Source organism: Vombatus ursinus, unplaced genomic scaffold (assembly GCF_900497805.2).
Source record: "Vombatus ursinus unplaced genomic scaffold, bare-nosed wombat genome assembly UNPS02015255.1, whole genome shotgun sequence".
Classification (NCBI taxonomy): Eukaryota; Metazoa; Chordata; class Mammalia; order Diprotodontia; family Vombatidae; genus Vombatus; species Vombatus ursinus.
In genome coordinates, this window is record NW_020955033.1 from 27378746 (window position 1) to 27388127 (window position 9382).

The following is a 9382-nucleotide window of genomic DNA, read 5'->3' on the forward strand; positions in this document are numbered from 1 at the left end:
CCAGTTACTGACACCCTTCTAAATTTCTTTTTTCAGTCCCTGGAAGACCAGGGATCTCAGTAAATGCTGTGACTCTTAAATATACAATCAGTTTCTAGAATCTATCTATCTAGTTATGACTGGAATAAATTAAAATGTTTCCATTCCAATGTAAGATCACACAGTTCCTTCTTATAGAGTTTTTCAGACTACTTTTACTGGATTTTTAAAAAAAAATAGAATAATTTTTGCATGCTTTAGACTAGAGGTGTCAAATTTTGGGGTGGGCCAGACAGAACCAGATTAAAATGTAACTGGGAAATGTTTAACAAAATAAATAAAAGTACAATACAGCATAGATAATGTCAATTTATGGTTTTCTAAGTCAATATGTTGCTCACAGGGATCTCTTTCTATTTGAATTTGATATCACTGATCAAGACCATCTTAAAAAATACATTATATCTTTTTTTTTTCCCCCGCTTTTGCGTTTGCACTCGGCCCCTCAACTTTCGACATGCAGAACTAGGCCCGTGAGTTGGTGGATCTGTACCTGCAGCGGAAATGCTCAGCGAGCAACAGGATCATCGGGACCAAGGACGTCGCGTCCATCCGGACGAACGTGACCGACGTTGACAAGGTCACAGGTAGATTCAATGGCCAGTTTAAAACTTATGCAATTTGTGGATCAATTCGTAGAATGGGAGAATCTGATGACTCTATTCTCCGACTGGCAAAAAATGATGGTATCGTTTCAAAGAACTTCTAATTGAAGAAATCTTGTGGAAAATGTCTTAATAAATCAGAAAACAGCAATATCTATATCTATATCTATATCTATATCTATCTATCTATATATATAATAATGATGAGTGACCATTCTTCTCCCATTTTATTTGACAAGTTGATATTTTTTTTTCCTCTTAAAAGGATAAAATTGACCAAGTAGTCTTAAATTGGCTCTTGACAGCTGAAACAGAATTATGTCAATTTTCTAGATAACATGGGCAAAATCCCCAATAAATGAATTCTTTAATCCCTTGGGATGCATTCATTATGGAGATGTGGGTGGGGGGGTCATCAATTTATTCAGTGTAACTCAAATCACACTGTAGCCCTGGAGAATGACATAATGTTAGAATTTCAGAGTTAGAAGAGGCTAAAGATCATGCCTAATTTTACAGATAGGAATACTGAGGCCCAGGGAGATTAAATGACTTGCAATAAATTGCATAATTGTGATTTAATTCCAGATATCTGGATTTCTAGATAAGTTTTTTCCTATGTATTTTTTTGTATATATATGGAGCACAAAAGACAATAAAATGACCCAGCTTTATCAGGGACAGACTTACCATATGAAGGACAGTTTGGGAAGGATGGTGGAAACAATTTAGGCCACTAGGACCTAAATTTTGAATTTGGCACATACCACTGGGGTCCTAAAAGGAAAGAGATACCCCCAAACAAGTAAAGTATGGTGAATTTTTTTTTTATTCTTATCTGGGTCTAGCAGGACAAGGCATTGCTGGAAGGGAGAAATGAACTTGGACTGGTTATTTCTACTGATTTCATGCTAATGGAGGTGGGAAGGAGACTGTTGGGGAAATGGTGGTTAGTTGGTAGTCAAACCTTCTAAAAAGAGGAAAGGATTTGGGATGGTTATTGCTGATCATACTCTGACAGGGTGTCTCAAATGTTATAGCTTCTCTGGGGTTTCTTCATTTAACTGGATCATTGCACTGGGTTCCCTAAAGAGTATAGGTTAAAGGAATCCTCCCAAGTTATTAATGCCAATTTTTTTTGACTGTGAAAAGAATCACTATCTGCTGGGAGAACTTCTGTGTCAATGTGTACAGACAACAATTTTACCTACTGTGAAATGATTGGATATCTATCTGCAGAACTAAAGGATTTTAGAATTTGAAAAAAAAGCTAGAATTTATATTGGACTTTAAAGTTAACTCATTTGATCCTCACAACAAGCTTGTGAAGAGGGTCCCTTTATTATCCATATTTTACAGAATCTTGGTGCCATCTAGTCTAGTTCCCTCATTAGGAGGAACTTGACCTCTCCTAAAGAATAAACACACAGCAGTAGCTCATCCCATTCTGGACCACAGCTATTAAAATAGGCTGCTGACTAGGGTCTCATGAGCTATTTAAGGAGACGATACATCTTCAAGAAATAAGCAGAAAATAATTCTAACACACTCTCTTGTTTTTCCTTTCACCAACTGCCTTTGAGATATTCATTGGCCATCAACCCTACTCAGGAAAAGAGAAGAAAAGAGACTCTGGGCACTGTAATTTAGGAAGTATATATGGAAATGCTGGAGCATATCCAGAAGAGGGTAGCATGTATAGAAAGGATAGTAATAGGAGGATTGGCTGGGGGAGCTAGGAATATTTAACTTGGAGAAGAAAAGAGTTAGCTGGGTTATGATAGCTTTCTTCAAATGCTGTCTTGAGGCATAAGGGTTAGACTTATTTTGCTTGGCATTAAAAGACTGGACCAGGAACAATGAGTAGAAGTTGCAGAAAGAAAGATATAGGCTTGACATAAACTTCCTAATAAGTAAGAATGCCCCAAAGTTGAATGAGTTGTCTCTGGAGGTAAAAGGGGTTCTTGGTCAGGCATGGATTGGTCTAGAAGGCCTCTGAATTCCTTTCGAAATTTGAAATTCTGTGATTAAGGCTACCTTAGAGAAAAAGATCCTTGTGGCAAGCAATAACACAGCAATGTCTTCCACCAATCCCTTTTTGTGTCTGGAAATGAAGTCTAGCCTAACCATAAGTCCCTGAGAACACTTTTAATATTCTAATTCTGGAATTTCAGTTTGTTTTCTTCTTTAGGATATAACTCACATTAATCTGATTTGGCATTTTGGGAGTTTGAAACCCAAAGGACTTTAAAATCTCAAATCTTCCCTTTTCTCCTTTGAAAATTTCATACTCTTAAGAAGGAAGCCCCAGGTTTTTTGTGGTCTGAAAACTTCTCAGGTCCTCAAATCTAAGAAAATTAAGTAATTTAAATTTCGAATTCTAAACTCTTGCAAGCAAATGTCTAGAAAACTAAAGGGCATCTTCAAACTAAAACAAAGTCAAGGTCAAAATAAAAGTAATAAAGGCAAAATAGGTTTTAGAAAGATGACTTGTGTTGTCAACTGCATGTGAATCAATAAGAATTAAAAAATATTTTCTGGCATGTAGACTTCATGGCTCACAGGTAAATAATATCACCAGAAGAATGCTAGTTTTAAAAAGATGGGCCCTTTAAGGCAGAACTCTTTAACTAGACAAGAGAGGAAATCACAAAAGATAAAAAAGACAATTCTCATCATATGAAATTAAAAAGGATTTTATGAAGAAAATCGGTGTAACTAAGATAAGAAAGGAAGTGATTTATAGGGAAAAATCTTTGCATCAGAGGGTCTGATATCCATGATATAGAAAGACCATAAGCCATTTTCCAATGGATAAATGGTCAAAAGATAATACATATTTTTCAAGAGAATTTCAAATCATTTACAACCATATGAATGATTTTTCTAAATTATTAATGAGGGAAAGGCAAACAAAAACATCTGAGGTCTCACCTCAGATAAATAAGCAGAGGTATCAAAAGATGGGACTATTCAATATTGGAGAGGTGGTCAACAGAGAGGCATACTTAATATGCTTTTGATAGATCTATTAATTAGTCTAATTCTTCTGAAAAGTAATTTGAAACTATGTTAAGGACTATGTTAAGGACTATGACTAAAATGTTCATACTCTGACAGGGTGTCTCAAGTGTTACAGCTTCTCTGGGGTTTCTTCATTTAACTGGATCATTAAGGCAAAAGTCTCATTGCTAGACATACAGCCCAAGGAGATCAGACAGAAAATTCTGAAACACACAAAAATACCATAACAACACTTTTTGGAGCAGAAAAAACTGGAAACAAAGCACATTACCATTGATTTGGAGAGTGGTTAGGCAAATTATGATATTTGAACATAACGGAATATTATTATACTTTTGAGAAATTATGAATATAAAGATTATAGGGAAGTGTGAAAAGATATATGAACTGATACAGAGTGAAGTATGCAGAACCAAGAAAATAATATATGTAATGGCAAAAAAGTAAATGGAAAAGACAAAAAAAAATTGTAACTAAACTGACCAAGCTTGGTCCTGATGAAGAGATATGAGAATACACCTCTCTCCTTTCTTTGTTGATGTGGTGGGGGTTGGGAGAGGGTATGGGTGTGGAACACTGCATTTATTATTTGATTATGTTGATTGGTTTTGTTGAACTGCTTTCATTTCTTTTTTATTCTTTAATTTTTTTATTCTTTGTTGAAAAGTATGGACCTCTGGATAAGAAATGGAGGAGAGAAATGTTGGGAGATTATGGTGATGTAAAAACAAAAATTATCAATAAAAAGTTTTTTTAAATATAGTAGTTTATTTTAGGGAGGATCTTGGGCAAGGGTCATTAAAAGAATTGTGCAACTGTTTAATTCTACATACAGTTCATTGTCCACTCGAAGCATCATTTTCTGCTTTTACTTCAATGATTCTTAGTTATATTACATTATAATTACTCATAACCCCATCAACCAAGTAGCTGACAAACCCAATGTAGCTTGTGCTATACCCGGGTGCTTATAGAATGAAACGTCTGAGTTATATTTTGAGGGAATGATCACATTTTGATTGGCTCAAATTCTCACCCAGAAACCTGGGAAAACCTTAGTATTGGATAGCCCTGAAGGTTATCACATATTCATTGCCAAACTCCATTGCAATGTCATTTGACTTAAAGCCTAAGATGTAAGTTGGATGGTTTATAGCTGAAACTAGCAGCATTAACTTTTTTTTTTCACATTGGCTTATCCATAATGACAACACAACAGAACTAACTTGTGTGGAGCAAAAACATAATGAATTTGCAGTGTGGGGACCTATGTTCAAAGCCTGGTCCTGCAACTTAAATTATATATAACGGTATAGAATCACCTAGGTAGCACAAAGGAGAGAGTGTCTGACCTGGAGTCAGAAGACTCTTACTAATTTTGTGACTTCGGGCAAGTCATCTAACCTCTGTTCGCATCAGTTTCCTCATCTGTAAAATGGGGATAATAATAGCACCTACCTCCCAAGGTTGTCGTAAGGGTCAAATGAGATAATGTTTGTGCTTGGCACACTGCTTGGTATGTAGTAGGTGCTAAGTAAATGCTAGTTGTTATTGTTGTTATTATCTTTAATTATTTGACCACAGGTAAGTCACCTAACTTCTCTGAGTCTCATTTTCCTGCTCTGAAACATGAAGGGGTTAGAATCAATAGCCTCAAAGGTCTTATGAACTTTCCTCAAACTATTTGCTTTAGCTTCTCTTTTTGCAGAATCTGGTCTGATGGGATATACCTACAATTGCCTGACATCTTCATTAAGTGTGTGTTGACCCAGCAATAGTTTTTATTTTCAATTTCTGTTCCCTCCATGAATGGTTTTAGATATGCCATGATTCAGCTGAAATACAAACTTAGATTTATTGTGTAGGTTTAGGGAAGGGTAGAATTATGGAAAGAAATTATTTCTCAACACCATTGAAACAATATATCTCTTTTATGTCTGGAAAGTAGCACAGAGTCAACTGAATATATAGCTTTGTATTTATTAAAACAGAGCAGTAACCCTTCATTGTGTTTCATTTATTGAAAATAAGATTTCCATTTACATCTCATTAGCATGCTGATTAGGATTTGGGTATGGATTTTAAAAGATTTTTCTTTATTAGTGCAGATCATGACACAGTGAACACAATTAACAATGTTTACTCCCTAATAAAATCACTTTACTACTTCCCAAGTTTGTATGTACACTCACACAGATTTGGGTTGCTACCTTGAGATTTTAGGGGTATCTATTGCTAAAACTATAGCTCATGAGACCTTTTTGGTGTGTTTCCCATTAACAATCAGCTACTGGACACAATTATCTCTTAGCAAAGGCATCACTAAGATAGCACAGTAGGAACAGTAGCTACAAAACATTTTTCCTCTGCATTCACAAACCTGGGGCACACTTTAATACAGATCTTTAGAAGAGTAGGCATGAACTTAGTGTGCAATGATAGTGATGCACACATGTACAATGTATGTGTGCATGAACCTATTTGTACATGTGGCCAAGGTTACTCAAACTTATAATACTATAGTGCTCTGAGTGTTTTTGTAAAGCCCTGATGTGGGGCCCTCCTGACTGTAGTGTCTCTGTTAGATTGGTTGCTCAGTTGGGCTTCAAGGTGTCCTTTCCAAATCAAGAAAGTTTTTTTTTTTTTTTTTTTTTTTTGCCAGGGCTTGCCCTCTCAAGTCCACAGCTGGCTTCTTTCTCTGCCGCCAGAGGTCCCATTCCTGGAAGCTGCTCTGGATCCCTAGCGACTGTTTTTATGAATCTGTCTGGAACATTTCTCTGCTTCCTGATGCAGTGCTTTCTATTGGTGAATAGCAACACTTCAAAGTGATGAGTTCCAGGAGGAGAGAGAAATCTTCTCCCTCTTCCCTAAAAGCAATTCCTTCTTTGATGCTAAGGTCCTCCTCCACTTCTGGCTTGTACTGATGAGCTCTTGAATTGCTGGATGGTTTGCTTTTTAAATATAGGCCCAAGTTTTTGTTGTTGCTCAGTAATTTTATTCATGTCCAACTCTTCATGATCCTATTTGGGGTTTTGTTGGAAAAGGTATTGGAGTAGTTTGCCATTTCCTTCTTTAACTCATTTTACAGATGAGGAAATTAAGAGAAACAAGTTGAAGTGACTTGCCCAGGGTCACACAGCTAGTAAACATCTGAAGCCAGATGTGAACTCAGGAAGATGAGTCTTCCTAACTCCAGGCCCAGCCCTCTATCCATTGTACCACCTAGCTGCCCTCACAGGTCCAAGGGGCATGCTTAATTTTCTTAGCTGATCACTAGATCTTTCCTATGAGGTGTTGCTTTTCTGCAATGGCCAAATCTTTTTAAGTTGATTAAGGAACTTTACACATTGTTGCAAGGTTGTAGGAAAACTCCTTAAAATCTCCTTTGCATGGGAAAGATGCCTGTGGATCTATCAAGCATTTTTTTTGGATAAAAATATAGATTGTGTAATGTAAGCTCAGTAAACAGCTTTTTGTATCATCACAGTTTCATATCAGTGAAATATCTTCTTGAGATCATGTTTGCTTAAGGTCTCATGTAGGTGTTTATTTTCTCAAAACTATGTTAAGTCTAGGCAAGCCAAAACATAATATACTATGCTATGCTAGTCTATGTGGTATGCATGATATAAGATATATGGTATCATATCCTATATCATCATGATATGATGCTATTATGATATGCTATTATATGATATAGTTTTACATTATGGTCATCGAAGTTAAAGTCTTAGCCACTCCTACTAGATTGTAGGTCTATTGAGGAAAATGGACCACGCTTTATTTATCTGTGTATCTTCCTCCAGCACCTAGCACAATGCATTATACATAGTTTAATATTTTAAAAGATCCATGGTTTTATCCTTCTATTTTATTTATTATCCACTTCTTTTCCATGCCAAAAGGTTTCTTCAACATTTTGTGGCCAAAACCCCAAAATTTCATTATCTGATGGCCTTCTTTTAGATAGTAAACTGCTCAGAATTTAGCTATTAAACCGAGTAGAAAATTTATTAATCAATCATTCACTCAATCATGGCCATTTCCAGCAGCAATTAAAATAAGGTTTCTCTGAATTTGAGGAGTTAAAAATGATAATGATAATAGCTGGCATTCATATAATACTTTAGGATTGATGAAATACTTTACATAGGTTCTCTTATTTGATCTTTATTACAACTCTGTGAGGGAGGTGCTATTATTATCCCCATTTTATAGATGAGGAATCTGAGACTGAGAGAGGTTGAGCAACTTGCCCTGGATCACATAGCTTATAAAGTCTGAGGAAGGATTTGAATTCAGGTCTTCTTAACTACAAGTCCAATACATTATCTATTGTGACAATAAAATTTCCCCCCTCATTTCAGTTGTTTTTTTCATTTGGCAGAAAATATCTCTTAAAACAAGTAATTATGTGGCAACCCAGCATTGGCAGGATGGGAGGACAATAAGGAACAAATCCATTCAAATGACTTACATTCGCAAATGAGATTTATAAAAAGACTCTCTTTATAGTTGACTGGAGATAGAAGTGGGTTGATGTGGCAGTTGCCAAGATTAGAATGGTGATGTGACAGTTCTAAATATGAGCTTTCCCTTCTCACACAGGAAAAATTTCATATCTGACATGTTAGGAATGTTCCCTTTTTTGGGGGGGGAATTCTAAGATGGTGATTGGTAGGGAGCAAAGTTTAATTTGCCACTTCCATTTCTAGAGCTATGCTTTGTCAGCTTTGAGTATAGTCATTAGTTGAGGGGGTTAAGTATATGAGATTGGAATGTTTCCTACTTAAAGTTAGATGACCGGGGGTAATGGAAGGTTTTATCTATGATGCCATGTGTGAGGCCCTTTGGATTGTGGTGGAGACTTATCTATGAAGTTGTTATTGGGACAAGATTGGGACTCCTTGGTTCATTTTAGGGGTAAAAGCAAAAGAAAACAAGGAATAATTAACACTTAAAGGATACTCACCAACTGATATTAGTAATTTTAATAGTATTTTTTCCAATGATATGTAAAGAGAATTTTTAGCATTCATTTTTAACATGATTATGAGTTCCAAATTTTTCTCCCTTCCTTCCCTCCCCTCTTCCTAAAATGGTAAGCAATTTGATCTAGGTTATATATATGCAATCATGTAAACTATATTTCTATATTAGTCACAGTTGTGAAAGAAGAAACAGACCAAAAAGAAGGAGCCATGAGAAAAAGAAAAGTGAAAATAGTATGCTCTGATCTGCATTCAGCCTCCATAGTTCTTTCTCTGGATATGGATAGCATTTTCCATCATGAGTCCTTTGTAATTGTCTTGAAACATTGCATTGCTGAGAACAGCTAAATCATTCATAGTTGATCATCACATAGTGACTGGTTTAACACAGGGGTTAGTCCCTGGAAGATCATAAGTACCACACATATTGACAGAAAAATTGTTAATATAATTACAGAAAACTGTTAATACCAAATATAATATTACTTGCCACTTCCTTAAATGATCCTAGTGATGTCAGAATTTCAGTAATGTCCTTGCATTCCTACTCTTAAGATATTATTCTCTATTAGGTTGAGCTGAACTGTACCCTAAGGCCCCCGCTCCCCCACCAGGGATTTTACCTTGTAAAGGAATCTAGCTTGAACTGGAAGGATGCACCCTTTTTTTGGGATTCATGGCATGAAGGACAAAACAACCAGAATGAAGTAGTTTCCCTTCCCT

The 9382-nt window shown here is 36.0% G+C and overlaps 1 pseudogene; it reads left to right on the top strand.

The window, feature by feature from the left end:
• Positions 1-496: 496 nt before the first annotated feature.
• On the top strand, positions 497-789 carry LOC114031698 (annotated as a pseudogene).
• The last annotated feature ends 8593 nt before the right edge of the window (positions 790-9382 follow it).